Genomic DNA, 15572 nt, shown 5'->3' on the forward strand with positions numbered 1-15572 from the left:
CACCTTTCTTCTAAGAATTTCTGTCCTATTCCATATAGTTTCTTATAGTGTACTCATCACGGTGGTACCTGAGAGCATTCCAGTACTGAATTAAGGAACGTGACTGTCATGTGTATTTCGTTTTTTGGACGTTTAGGTTCAGTCTGAATGTCAGATCAAGAGTTTAGATTTAATTTTGTAGAACATTATAGTTAACTAAATACCCCACTTTTTCCAAAGTCAGACAACTCTTACCAAATTAAGAAGTTCTCAGGCAGGAGTTCTCTCTATGAACGCCTCTGATTCCTCACATGAGGCTATTAGATAGCAAATCCAGAGTTTTCCCCACACTGAGATCTCCAGAGGCCACTTTCCCGTGGTACTAATGATTTCCTACAAGTGATGATAATAATATGAGAAATAGGTATAGTAAATGGAAATTTTTGTGACATTTCCAAATCTCAGTCTAACAAATGGAGACAGTGAGCATAGAATATGCTGACTTATCTCATTTCTTAAATGCCATCAGTGCATCTTTAAAGAGAAGATATAATCCAGAGGATATTGATCTCTGTGTGACTATGAATGCCTCTTATCTGCTCTGCACAATCTCGGGGAGTGAAGCACAAAAAGGTGTGTGCATTTGTGGTTGGAAGCTATTCTTTTCATTTGAACTACATCTGGTGTTTTCTTTTATGGAGACTAACATTTAACCCCACTTTGTCCCTTCAATTAATCATGATCCAGAGAATCACACTCATTCTCTGCCCCTTCTCTCCATATCAAAAGCAGATGTAGAACAAAGCAACCTACTTGAAGAGATTCTGTGAAGACATTTCTGAGGTGAACACAATCCAGAATTACCCAGAAATGGAGATGAACGACTCACTGTGTTGCCATTATTTTGCATTCATGATTTAGAGAAAACAAAATTCCATTGTGAAGCTATAACATGCAGCAATGGCATCACAGATCTTATTTTCATTCCTGCCTCACTAACACACTCCAAACTTCCATTGCCTTCAGGGAGATTAACCTTGCTGGTAGTTTTAGAAGTGCAAGGATATGCAGAATCTGGACCATAAACCTTAGTGACTGACAGGAGCTGAAGTAGAGATGAAAACAGCTAGAGCTATTTACATGCTGATCAGCTAAAACTTGAAGGGTTTTTGCGTAGAGCACTGCTTTACTCATGAAGGATGCTTTATTACTGCTAGTTAACGGTTGGTACAGGGTCTGAAGATGTAAATGCTATGCAAGTGCTAAGGCTTATTATACTTTAAATATTAAGCAATAATGAGTTTGACTGTCATGTCTTTAGTGGGGATTTTGGCTGAGTAAGGACTGCAAGATTGGACCAGAGAAATATCAGGGATATTAGTTACTAACCTCACTCTTTTTGGCATAGAGTTGCACTCACCATCCCATTCCCCAGCCACTAACTGTAAGAGCTGCAGGTCCGATGTCAGCCTCAAGCTGAGATGGCACTATTCAGGGTCCTCTGAAGATTTGACAAAGTCCTGCCTAAAGAGAGAGATGTCAGATCCTGATGTCCTTAGAGTCTTATCCTCTAAGGCAAAACTCCTGCTGGAGTCAACAGAATTTTGCCTGAGTTAGGACTGGGTAGCACATTTTAAAAATAAAATCAGAAGAGGAGAAGTGAATGGCACATAGATGACACACTAACTTCTTTAACGCTTTGCAATTTAAAATAAAGGATTAAAGGTTTCTTAATGGTGGACTAACTAGGTGCCTGTTGGGACAGGTGCCATTTTAGCTTTTGGGGGGCTGCAACATCAACACTTTGTTTTCCAAGGGGTCAGTTTACCCTTTAATCACTTTAACTCACTAGTTTAAGCAAAGGTCATATTTGCACACTTCATTGAGAGGTGGGGAGCATCCCACAATCACCATCCTCACAATAAGACCCAAGATGATAATCTGCCCAAAAGTGTTTGTTGATATTTTGGGGCTTATGTCCTCTGCTCTTCATTATTCATTTAAGCAGTGAGCAAGTCTTGAACATTTTGGCAAACAGGAATGAGGGTCAAAAATAAAAACAACAAAGAAAACAGCTTCTTTCTAACCTTCATTTGCCTGAAGAAACATCAACATGGCTGATGTTTTATCTCACTAGTAGGGAAAGATTCAGATGGACTGCACCTGGAGTAAAATCAATCACTATCTAAATGAGAGTCAGCTTCCATTTGCAACTGGCAGGCTTTTTTCCTCCAAAAGAGAGAGAGAGTGTGTTTTAAAAAAACTTTTCAAAGAAGCCGATAGATAGATAGGTAGATAGATAGATAGAAATTGTATTTATTTCTGTAAATGGACATTAAACTTTGGAGCTTGGGAGGAATGAGAGAGGGGGAAAGTATTTCTTAAGGAGATAAAGAAGTCACACCTGCATAGCTAATATTAAATGGGCCATTTCATGAAAAGTGCGTCACTGCCACAAATTAGAGGAGGCTAAGCTTCAAACAGGCTACCTGCTTCATAAAAAAAGTCAAAGTGGCAAGTCAAATTTAGCTTTGCAAAACAGGTAGTGAGGCCTTTACAAACCAGAATCATTTCACTGCCTGTGGAAAAGAAAAAAATAAATAAACAGAAGAGGAGCCTTGTGAATATATTTCACCAGTGCCTATATAGCACTGACAGCCACCTATTGTGCTAACTGTATCATTCCACAAATGTAGTAAATTTAAGGATTTTTTAAAGGATCTAATAGCTGCATAATCAGAAGCCAAATAATATTTTGATTAATATTTATTAAACTTGAATGTCTGCCTAATAGTTCTGCGCAAGCTGTTTTTTTGCCTCTGGGCAAAGGATCTGTCTAAATGAAGATGTGTTAGTGATGCTTTCACATGACAGCAGGGTAAGAGCTTCCTGTCTGCTAATTTGTTTGTTGTTTTCATATGGAGTGTAAATTAGGTCTGAGAATTTTGACTGCTGTAAATATTCCTCAGCATATGTGTGCGTATGTCCAGGTGTGCGTGAGATTGCTTTCCGAAGATATTAACTTTCAAATCTCTCACTCACTCTTTGTGTGTGTGTGTGTGTTTGTGCGTATGTGTATAAACACATACACTATAGATAGATAACACTGTATATATTGCATTGTAAATGATGCCCTTTGACTCTGAAGGATCTCAAAGCATTTTACAAATAAATAAATACCACCTAGCTCTTATATCACACTTTTATCATTAGATTTCAAAGTGCTTTACAAAGGAGATCAGTATCATTATCCTAATTTGACAGTTGGGGAAACTGAGGCAGAGAGCAGGGAAGTGACTTGGCCAAGGTCATCTAGCAGGCTTGCAGCACAACTGGGAATAGAATCCATATCTCCTGAGTCCCGGAGAATCCATATCTCCTGAGTCCTCTATCCACTGGGCTACACTGCCTCCATGATTCACATTACCCACAAGTGGTAATACAGCCAACTCTGGGATGTAATGTGGCAGTTGTTTACTAGTACTCAGTAATGTTATACAAAAGTTTAGGCAAAGAGGTACAGAAACTAATAATAATACTTAGAACCTCTATAGCACTTTATATATTAATCATCATTATTATAGTGGCAGTGTCCAGGAGAACCATCATGTGCCCAATTGTGCTTGACGCTGCACAAACACAGAACAAAAAGACGATCCCTGCCACTAAGCTTATTGTCCCTGTGTACACCTTGGCTAAGCAATGACTAAGCGGAACTTTAGGAGCAGTGATCTAAAGAGGAGCTCTGTGGAACTCAAAAGCTTGTCTCTGTCACCAACAGAAGTTGGTCCAATAAAAGAAGGTTGCCTCTCTCATAGAGACTATCCACAGTTACATGGAAGTTGTAAACAAAGAAGCAAAATAACTCAATCCTACAAAGGAACAACTCAGGTGTATGCAGTTAAGCCTGTGTGCAAGTATTTGCAGGATCTAGGTCCTAGTGTAGTAGATAGGGTATAATTAAGAGTAAGAGGATGTGATGAAGGGAGACAAAAAGAATACCAGCAAAAAACTTCCTCGTAGTCAACTCTATTAGGCTATGGAATAGTTTATGAAAAGAAGTGGTAGAAGTCCATCCACTGGGAGTTTTTTAAACAAGGCTGAACAAAATATTAGAATGTAGAGTAGAGGAAAATCTCACTCTAGCAGGGAGCTGGACTAGAACTCCTGCTATGAAAGCTCAATGAATAAGGGAAAAGAAACCCCACTGAATAGTTGTATGAATGTTGTGATGTTTTTCAAACAAATTATTTATTATTTTTCATCACAGCCCCAATTAAGGAAAGCATCCTTTTTCAGGAAAGCATTTAAAACACATGTTTAAAAGTTAAATAGATGCTTAAGTTTCACTGAAGTCCAGATGCTTAAGCAATCCTCTGAATCAGGAACTATTCCTATTGTTGTAGTTCCTAAAGGTCCAATGTTCTGAGCATTGTACAAGGTACAGGCCAGATTCTATTACTCTTGCTCATGCTGAACACCTTTCACCACAGTAAATCCCAGTGAAGCTAATGGAGTAAGGTGCTGTTCAGTGGACAAAACTCACTCTTGAACAAGGGGCCAGAATAATAATCCATCATAGTGCTTAATTTTTTAGTAAAAGAGGTGTCGGGGCTGAAGCAATTAGGTGCCAGGACTAAAGGACTGTTTCTGCATTCATAATTGATGCAGCAAGCCCAGGGCTATGAACTGCTAAGCCTAGAGGTGCTAGGGCTCAGCCATGGCACAAATTAAGCACCAAGTCCATGTCATAGAAACGACTGTCAGAATTGCCCAAAGAGAAGGGCTGAATGGTCACAGCAGAGGAATTACCCTGCCACCCCTAGCAGTTGTCATTCAGATCAGGGTTATTCCCCATGTGTTATCTATTCTGTGAATAAAGAGAACAATTAAGTCTCAGAGCTGTCATAAGTGCTGAATCTTTCACTAAGATTAAATTGTCTTTATGAGATTTAAAATTTTCAAACCTGATTTTGCTTCTTCAAATCCTACAAACATCAGTCTCCACAACAAGCATCAGCATGTAGAGGTAACCTGATTCAACAGCAAATTATTTTCCAAAACCTAGTAATGAAAAGAATCCGTATTCATACTGATCTGCATGGTATAATATACTTGGAGGTGCTTGGTACTTCTAAGGCGAGAGTTAAAATTAATCCAAATTCATAGCTTCAATTCAGAATGAAACCATCAAGGAAATAAAAGCAGATCTTCAATGGTTGTAAATGAGAATATGAGAGTGAGATTCACACCAAACAACTATTTTCCCTCATTCTTTCCATCTCTCTTTCTGCCAGCTGAACTGTCAACCTGTCTCTTTTGAGTTTCATACCTTTCCCTGAATGCATTTTTTCCTCTCCACCTATATCTGTTCAAAGCCATCAGTCACACTGCAGCTTTGTAATGAACTCTCTCCCTGCCAAGGCAAGAAAATGACATCATTTTCAAAGGGGGATCAGCACTTTAATCTTGAGGAGATAGGGAACAGAACAAAAGAATCATCTGGCAGAAAAGAAGGGGGGAATAAGGTGGGTAGGGATTGCGGGAGGTAGGAAGGATCCTTGTACCCTTTTGATGCTCCATATAGCAAGCTTTAGAAATTTGGAACATATTTGTTCTTTTAAATTGTACAGATCTGGCCTTTGGGGTCTTGTCTACAGGTAATTTCTAAGGGAGCAGTACACATTGCCTCAAACTGCAAAAAGGGAGAGAGCAATGTTTGAAAGACTGCTGCCAGTTTCTGACACATGTTCGGTATTAATGATTTGGAAGATAGAGCAGACTAATGCAGTTGTGCAGGTATCATCTCAGCCACACTGAAATGCCAAAGAACTCCTCCATTTCAGGGACTATGTGGAAACTGAGTTAAGGAAAGTGAATGACAAATTCCCTTCAGCCATGCTAGGACTGAACAGACTTTTGACCTGATTTAATGCCCTTATAAGTTAATGAAAATATCCCCTTTGCCTTCAGAGGGCGTTGGATCAGGCCCTTCACACAAGTGGAAGAAGCATGAAAATAGCCAAGTGTTGTGGAGACACATAATGTGATTCTCATTTATGCTAAGGTCCTTTTACACTGTCAGAGAAGCGCAAACCTCATTCTTATTTTCACTAAGGCCCTTTTCATTGCTGTGGCAGTATAAAGGGGCCTTACTAGGGTGACCAGATAGCAAATGTGAAAAATTGGGATGGGGGTGGCGGGTAATAGGAGCCTATATAAGAAAAAGACTCCAAAATCAGGACAGTCCCTACAAAATCGGGACATCTGGTCACCCTAGGCCTTACCGTAAATGAGAATCAAGTACACATTTGTTAAAGCAACTGATTCCAATGAGTTGTGACATATAATGTGTGAAGTGTGTGCCTCAGAAAGTTCAGAGGTTTGATCTGGATAGACACCCAAAACATTGGATTCTTTTCTGACACAATCAAAAAAACTTGGATTTGAAAAAAAAAGACAAAAACAAAACCAACCCAGAAAACACCACTAAGCCGGAAATCTCACAAGAACAGATTTTCTCTCAAGATGTCTGGTGATGCCTGATTCCAATCAGCCAGATTTGCCATTTTTACCATAACTTGGCACTGCTGTTTCTCTGGCTACCATAAGGGAAAGCACAGGTAGGTGCAAATGAAAAGTAATATTTTACAAATAAAGTTATACTAATTTTTACAATCATCAGTAAAAGCTTGGTGTGTGGTTTTGGGTTAAGGTTTGGTAACTTCATTATTTTATCGGAGCTGGTTTAGCCATCCCAACATATAGTTCTTTAATTTTTTTAGAGTCAGGTATTACAGCCACAGATCACCTTTAAAAATGGGGTCCAAAGAAATGACCTCATTTATAGAGCTTGTTGGAAAAATTCAAATAACCTTTTTTTGCAAACAGGGTCAGTTTTGATGAATCTCTTGATTCAAAAACAAAACAAAACAAAAACAACAAGAAAAGAAACCCACCATCAGTGGAAAAAAGTTTCAAAATTGTTGAAATATTCCATTTTAACATTTTTGAAAAAAAAAGAAGTTTTAGACAAAACTACTTTTTGTTTTGAAATTTTCATAAGTTTGGACTGTCTGGAAATGGGACGATGGACTGGTTGGGCTGGTATTCTAATGTCTTACCAAGAATTTTCTTTCTCAGGTGCTTGACTGGTGGGTCTTGCTCACATGCTCAAGGTCAAACTGATTGCCATGTTAGAGTCAGGAAGGAATTTTCACCAGTTCAGACTGACAGGCACTTTGAGGGTGGTTCAGTTTCCTCTGCAGTAGTGGGTGCAGACCACTTGCTCATCTGGCCTATCTCACTAAATTAATTCCCTGCCATTGAAGGGGCCTCTGGTATTGGTGCCCCTCCTGTTCTCTGCCCGTGGCACACAATAGTTGAGTTTCCTGAGAGCTGTAATACTCTACGCTAATTCTGAATGTTGGGTTTGATTGGGTGGTGATTAGGTGATGTTTAGTGTCTTGTGCTATACAATCTGTTGGTCCCTTCCAGCCTTACTCTATAACTGTGATAAAAAGGTTTTAAAAGATCAAAATCAAAATGAATAATTTAAAATTATAAAAAACAAAAAGATTTCAAATTACTCAAATAATTTCCCCCCAGATTTTTGGTTTATAAACATTTTGAGATTTCAACTTTTTGTCCCAATTTGAGATGACTTTTTTTTGCAGGACAGGAAAGCTATTTCTTGCCCAAACATACTCAATTACCTTTCAGAGTTGGTTACTCTTCTTAGCAAGCTGTTGTTCTTTTCCTATGTTAGAGTATCAGCATACTCACAGAACCTGTGCCTCATGGAATTCATATAATAACTATATCAGTAATCTGTTTCTATCACAAAGTAATAGTAATATATGACCAATTATTTTGAGAACCCACAACAGAAATTGATAAAAATTAATAGCAATTCAGTCATTCAGTGAATGTTACTTTTTGTGTGTGAGAGATTTCTCCATGAGCAGCTTCTAACATTCTCACATTGAGATATTATTCCAAATTATTTACCAGATAATTTCAGTGAATAATTTTTCATCGGTGGCTTGTTTGTGAGAAGATTAATGAAAGTATTCAGTGTTTACAAAAATCAAATGTTGAACATATGATATTGTTTTCTTTGATTGGAGGAGGTAACCCTTAGAATAATATTTTTTGTACAATATTCTCTTCAGTGATTTTTTTAACTTTCATTCCTTTAAGATTTTCCAATATGAATTTAAAATTCATTATTTCTTGCCAATAAACTTGTTTTCTAGAAGATTTGCAACAAGTAAACACAAAGCTAAATGTACTTTGAACAGCAGGAGCAAAGAGAGAAAATAAGTGGCAAAATAAAGTAATACACCAAAGAACTTCCTGAGTTCAGTGGAAATCCGACAATCTTCCAACAGCTTCTTGTTCAGTAAACTCTCACCAAGAGCATCAAATTGATCCAAACCTTTACTGTTGAATGTAGCATAGTAATGTACATTAGCAGAGCCAGAAATCGAATGCTAGAATAGAATACATGATTTTGAATTGTTGTTTACCTTTATTTCTACAATGTTTGAACAATATTGAGTTCACGTCCCTCATCATGTAAAGTATAGGAATGATTGCAAGCACACGTCCCTTGGTACTTTTAGCAGTGTTGGGATTTGTACATACAGTCTTTAACTTGTATTGGTTTAAATCTTAATTACTTTGGGGCCAGATCCAACTCTCACTGAATTCAGTGGAAAGTTTCCGTTTGACTTGCACTCGAATTGAAAGCGATGATTAGTACCAAAAATAAGAGGTGCCTGACTCCTATATTTCTAGTGGAGAGGTTAAACAAGCACAGCTAAAAGGCAAGCTTAATTGTGATGCTAGCTTCATTGCTCATTCTGTTTAACCTCATTTGATGATTGTATGTAAGTACCTTCATGGGCAGAAAATACCAGGTGGTAAAGGGTCCTTTAATGTAGTGGAGAAAGCATAACAAAAAAACAATGGCTGGAGGTTAAGGACAGAGACATTCAAATTAGAAGAAAGACTCAAATTTTTAACAGTGAGGTTCATTAACCATTGGAAGAAATTATCAAGGGAAGTGGCAGATTCTCCACCTCTTGATGTCTTCAAATCAAGATTGGATTCTTTTCTAGAACACAGGCTTTTGTTAAACTCAAGTTATTGGACACAGTATAAGGTACTTGGGTGAAATTCTATAGCCTGTGTTATACTGTAAATCAGATTAGATAATCTAACGGTCTCTTTTGGCCTCAAAATCTATGTGTGTTCTTCATACTACTCTGCAAATCTGTCTCAGAACTGCTGTGAAAGGAACCACCTCAAGGGCTGAGAGAGTAATTTCACTGTCAATCCCCGTTTAGGCTATGGCTACACTAGAGAGCTTACAGCAGCAGAATTGCACTGATGCAACTGCACTTCTGTAGCAGACATTCTAAGCCTAATTACTCCAGCCCCCGTGAATGTTAGCTCTCCCGCTGATATAACTTTGGCTACACCGGCACTTAGGTCAGTGTAACTTACGTCACTTGGGGGGGTGGCTTATTCACACCCCTGAGCAACATAAGTTATATCGACGTAAGTGTAGACATAGCCTTAGTGTTTGGTTTCTCTGCTGCGATCATCAACCACCATGCCCATTAGTGCCAGTGCCGGGTGATTTTAGATAACCTGTTCAATAGGATTGAATTCAGACCACCAGCTAATGTCACATAGCCCACATAGGAGTCATTGGCTAGTGATAGCTTGCACTGACAAAATATGATACACAAATCGGTGACCTAGAAATGAAAAGCTCTGCAAGTCATTACTATTTCTCTAAGACACCTAGTCAAGCCTCCACTAAGTCTTGTATAACATCTTGCAGATTGCTCAGAACTGCTAGCAAAGTTATATCAACTTCTCACCTAACAATTACTCATTCCTGTTCTGTGCTGGATGCAAAATCAATGTGTGACATTCTTCGGTAGTTTCTGCCCCCACTCAGCCTACAGAACTTCTGTTTGAAGTGCAGAGGCTTAAGGAACTACAGAAATATCCAACACGTTCTCGGCAAAGAAACTTCATTATATGAGCAGGACCTAAACAGGTATATGTCAAACTCTCCCCTGCACTGGACTGTATACTTGTACACTTATACCTGTACAGGCTGGGTGTAAAATGCAAACAGAAAAGAATGGTGATATTTCACACTGGATTTGCACAGGTGTAAGTGGCTATATGAGATGCAAAGCAGTGATGAATCAGGTCCATGCAGGGCAGGCTTTCAATACATATAATGGCCAAGATTTTTCCAAAAGTAGGAGTACCAATGTAGGCTTCTAACTTCATATTTAAGGCTCTGGACTCATTTTCAAAAATGCTGAGCACCTAGTTGGCCAAGGAGAGGTAATTTATGGGATCTAAACTTAGAATCTTGTTTTGGAAAATCTTGGATATACAGTTCAAAGAAGGAAGTTGTCATAAATATAAAGAGAAGGGTAACAACCTTCCTGTATACAGTACTATAAAATCCCTCCTGGCCAGAAGCACAATATCCTTTTATCTGTAAAGGGTTAAGAAGCTCAGGTAACCTGGCTGGCACCTGACCAAAAGGACCAATACGGGGTGGGGAGTTACTTTCAAATCGGGGGTGGGGGTGGGGAGAGGCTTTTGTCTGTCTGTTCTGTGTGCTTGCTGGAGAGAGATCAAGAAAGCAAGCAATCCAACTCCATTAGAATTAGTAAGTACTAGCAAGGAAATGTGTTAGTTTACTTTTGTTTTGGCTTGTGATTTTCTCTGTGCTGAGAGGAAGGTGTATTCCTGGTTTTCTTGTTGTAACTTTAAAGTTTTTGCCCAGAGGGAAATCCTCTGTGTTTTAAATCTGATTGCCCTGTGAGATTAGCTTCCCTTCTAATTTTACAGAGGTGCTTCTTTTACTTTTTTTCTTTCTAATAAAGTTCTATTTATTTTAAGAGCCTGATTGATTTCTCTATTGTCCTAAGACCCAGGGGTTTGGGTCTGTGATCACTTTGTAACCAATTGGTTAGGATATTATTCTGAAGCCTCCCCCGGAAAGGGAGTGTAAGGGCTTGGGGGGATATTTTGGGAGAATAGGAACTCTAAGTGGTCCTTTCCCTGATTCTTTGTTAAATCACTTGGTGGTGGCAGAGTACCCTCCAAGGGCAAAGAGTTTGTGCCTTGGGGAAGTTTTACCCTAAGCTGGTAGAAATAAGCTTAGGGGGTCTTTCATGCAGGTCCCCACATCTGTACCCTAGAGTTCAGAGTGGGGAGGGAATCCTGACAGAAGTAATGAGACCTTACATCCCAGTCACTATGATAGGCCAACATACATTGAACTGATAACATCAGTGCTACTCGTTTCTGAGGTTGACGATGACTCCATTTACATTTTAAGAGTAATCTTGAAGGGGTAAAAATATCTCTAGTAAAAGAGTTGGGGGTGGGGAAAAGATAGTACTTGCTTTATCATTCTAGGCAGACGTGATGGAAGCTCTAAGCAATGGCAGTTCTGAAACACTGCTATCATCAACCAAGAAAGGTGCATTTGAAGTCTTAAGAATGAAAGTCACTATATACCTGCAAAGTATTACATTACTTCAAGACCATAATCTATAATCATAACATGTAGGATAACAAAAGAAAGAGCTTGTAGTTGGAAATGTGTATAGTGAAAGATAGAGCCATATATACAAATATATGCCCCATTAAATAATCACCTCTGTTTTCATTCCAGGTGTACCAGGTTGTTGGGATACTGCCATAGCTTTAAAAAGCAAAAGCATGGATCAGAATGTGAATGAAGTCCCCTTCCCAGTCAGACTACTTATGTGAGTGAATGATCATCAAGGTGAGTAAGGAGTTCACAGTCTGATTTCCCCAATCATCTGTGTTTTTCATTCAAGGAGGTTACCATCACAAATTTCAAAATCAGTCCACAATGACTTTTAAAAGCTTCTCTTTCTTTGTTTCACTCTTTATCAATTTGAGTGACTAGAGCTCTAGAGGAAATTAGTGTTTGATATCCAATTGCTGTAGTTCTCTGTTTGCCCATGGCAGGGGTCTAGCAAGGGCTGGTTGGGAAAAAAATGGTTTTTGGGGGGAAATGTCATTTTCAACTCTATTTTTTACAAGAAATTTCAAAATAAAAAATGAATAGGAAAATATTTGATTTAAATTTTAATAAGAAATTGTCAGCTTGCTTAAATTCAGGGTTCTGAAAATGTAAATGAAATATTTTTATTCTAATTTCAACAAAACGAAAATGTCTGATTAAAAATAATTCCAAAAATCCCAGAAAAAAATAAACTAAAAAAAAGTTTTCCAACCAGCTCAGGCAGCAGCAAAATACACTTTTTTAGTCCACTAGTTCCTACCAGTGTAGCTTTACCCTGCCTAAGGGCGAAAATACAATGCAGTCTCATGACCCACTCAGTTCCCGGCTTCAATCACAGGTTTGCCAAAAAAGGTTCTAATTCATGCCAATTCTCCTGTAGGGGAGGAATATCTAACTGGGTACGACATGCACAGGTGTGGTCAGAACTAACATCGTTGTGATTAAATATATTGTATATCAGGGATCAGGAATCTTTGGCGTGTGGCGTGCCAGGGCAAGCCCCCTGGTGGGCCGGGCTGGTTTGTTTACCTGCTGAGTCCCCGTGTTCAGCCGATCGCAGCTTCCACTGGCCACAGTTCACTGTTCCAGGCCAATGGGGGCTGCGGGAAGCGGGGGCCAGCACATCCCTCGGCCCGCGCCGCTCCCCGCAACCCCCATTGGCCTGGAGTGGCGAACTGTGGCCAGTGGGAGCCACAATCAGCCGAACCTGAAGACGCTGCAGGTAAACAAACCAACCCGGCCTGCCAGGGGCAAAGGTTGCCTATCCCTGTTATATATGATCCAAGAGTAGAGAAAAAAGTTTCCAGCCTTCAGAAGTTTCTACGGACCAGTTGTGACAAGGACACCTATCCATTCACTAGGTACTGAATCAAAAGCCACAAATTAATTTTACACACATTGGGCCACCAAACAGCCACCAGATGGTAATGATGTTCTGTCACTACTGTCATGGGCTGGATTTCATCTCACAATTTCTGGGGAAAGCATTTTACAACCCATCACAAATCCTCAGAGCTCTTTTGTAGCCCAGTATTAATTTCCTGTACCCTATGACCAACTCCTCAAGCCCTTCATAACTTAAGTGAAACGACTCACAACTTATCACTGCATTTTCTTGAATTAATTTTGTCTGTCTTTTTTTAAGTTATACCCACTTTTGACTTTAAATTTGTTAGAATTATTTGTAATATTGGATCAGTGGTTCACACTGGCTACATTTGCTGAAAATTTTCTGCCTATCCCTAATTTCTATTGACCCATTCTATATATAAAAATGACTTCTGTTGCACAATCGGCTCAGCTATGGGATTTATTTGTGCTTTCTGACTTGCTCTTTAATCCAAACAGGCATGTGCTAAATGGTCCTGTGATAATCTTAAACAACTCTAATGGTATTAGATATTATTTGAATTTTACTGAAAACCCAAGCTTGTTTGATTGTGTTCAGGCCAGTCACATCATGTGGTCTGTAGGTCTCTGTTGGATTGCCTTTTCTATTTAACATTATCAAAATTTTGTTTTTCTTCTTTTTTTATCTGCACCGTTTGATTCTTTACTTTAGCTCACTCACCAAGTATGGTGTTAAATCTCTCATTTACACCAACAAAGTACCACATCATCCTTTGAATTCATGAAAATGAAATTCAGGAATGTACACTGGAGTGAAATGATGATCTTGTGGTTAAGGTACAAGATTACAAGTCTTAAAGTCTGTCCCTGGCTATCACACAGACTTTCTCCATGACAATGAACAATTCATTTATGACACAATCCTGAAAAATGTCAAGTTCTTCCAGTGAGATACCCACCATTCTTAACTCCCATTAAAGTCCACATGAGTTCAGTGTAGTTATGAAGTCAAAGAAGCAGACCAATAATTCCTTTTGTGCTTCAGTTTCCCTCATCTGCAAACAGAGATGATAATTCCAGTCGCACAAGGATAACGTGAAACTGAACAGCAAGTTCATTAATGAGTATAAACCACTTTGAGTTTGTTGGATGGAAGGGTCAATATAGATCAAAATATCATTGTTCTAATACTGTCAGAGTCCTCAAGTTATGGTTGGAATTAGGCCACTTCCTGTCCCACCACCACTTCCTGTCCCACCTTAGAATTTCAAATTCCATAGTGCTATATGGTACCTTCAACCCACTACAGAATATTGAGTGACCAGCCAACACTCCCATTTTGCAGGGGGAGGAACCCAGGTGGCAGTGGAAGAGGGTATCAATGGAAAGTGTGGGGGGAAGGCATCAAAGGAAAGTGTCTGTGAGACTAGGGAGAGGGCATCTGGAAGGGCAGGTAGATGGCCTTTGAATGTTATATTGGGAACAGCTGTATTCCTGTGGACTGAGTACCAGGCCAGGAAGTAGGAAAGGTATGTTCTATTCCTCATTCTCCCATTGGCTTTTTGGTTGACCTTAGACAATATCTGAGCCTCAGTTATACTGTTTGTAAAATGTGGAGAATAATGGTTCCTCATCTTTATAAAATTACCTTTAGGTATGTCACAATTCCCTAGGATGAACTATCAACCCTCATTTCTAGTACAGAACACCATGCTAGTGACAGACCCAGATTCAATATCAATGATCACCAAAGAGCACCATTCTTTCATGCCAGAATCTACAGATGAAATGCTCCATGAATGTAAAATATTTTTTAATCAAAATATGTAGGGAAGACTTTGATCCAATTCCCACGAAACATGTACTACTTGAATCCAACGCCGCAGAGGAGTGCAGAGCCTAATGAAAATAGTCAGGGGAACAATAGTGTAAAACTATATTATTCCTATGTGTGGGATTTAGTGTGACTAAGCTACACCTACTGGTTAGTCAGCCTCTTTTCTTTTAATCTCTTTGAAGGATACAGACAGACATCTGAGTCACTAACACTTGTACATTGCTTAGGTGTCTGCTGAAATGCTTGGAAGCTCCAGGCAATTTTCTTGAATAGTTTGTGCTTATCAATCGTATAACAGTACAGAACAAAAGGCAATGCTTAAATTCCCCTCTTTTCTGTCAAAAATAATAAGAGAAAGATCTGAAGAAAACAGGTCATAACTTCAATACTTAATGTTAAATTGTGGTTGGGAACATAAAAGCAAAACGTTGACATTCATTGAAAGTCAAAGCTAGAGAAATTATGCTAACATGTGCTATAAAATTAATTCAAAGGGTTGGAGGAAGGCTTTCTAAATGGGAAGGTACCAAAGAAGGAATTTGATGTTGTTGTTGCAAAACTGAAGAAGACTGAGAATAATTTGAACCCTAGTCAATATAATTTGTATTACAGTAGCAGCCAGCCAAATTTAGGACCCCATTGTGCTAAACACTGTTCAAATAAAAGGTAGGATACAGTCCCTGCACTGAAGGGGTTACATTTTAAGACAAGACAACTACAGAGTAGGTAGAAAAAATTGGCAATATTTAGAAATGGGGAAATAAGGGACAGAGATATTAAAACAACCCACCAGAGCTGAAA

General features: G+C 38.9%; 1 long non-coding RNA gene across 4 annotated transcripts in view; it reads right to left on the minus strand.

Annotated features, from left to right (window-relative positions):
• Positions 1-15572, minus strand: part of LOC311522198 — a 141318-nt gene that overhangs the window by 59436 nt on the left and 66310 nt on the right. The window contains exon 4 of one of the 4 annotated variants that reach the window (XR_014712075.1): positions 13908-13989. The exons of the other annotated variants lie outside the window; for them this stretch is intronic. This is a non-coding gene — a long non-coding RNA (uncharacterized lncRNA). Of the gene's footprint in view, positions 1-13907; positions 13990-15572 lie in introns of those variants that run through there. 4 annotated transcript variants of the gene reach the window in all.

The sequence above is a fragment of the Lepidochelys olivacea genome, assembly GCF_965140295.1.
Source record: "Lepidochelys olivacea isolate rLepOli2 genome assembly, chromosome: 6".
NCBI lineage: Eukaryota > Metazoa > Chordata > Testudines > Cheloniidae > Lepidochelys > Lepidochelys olivacea.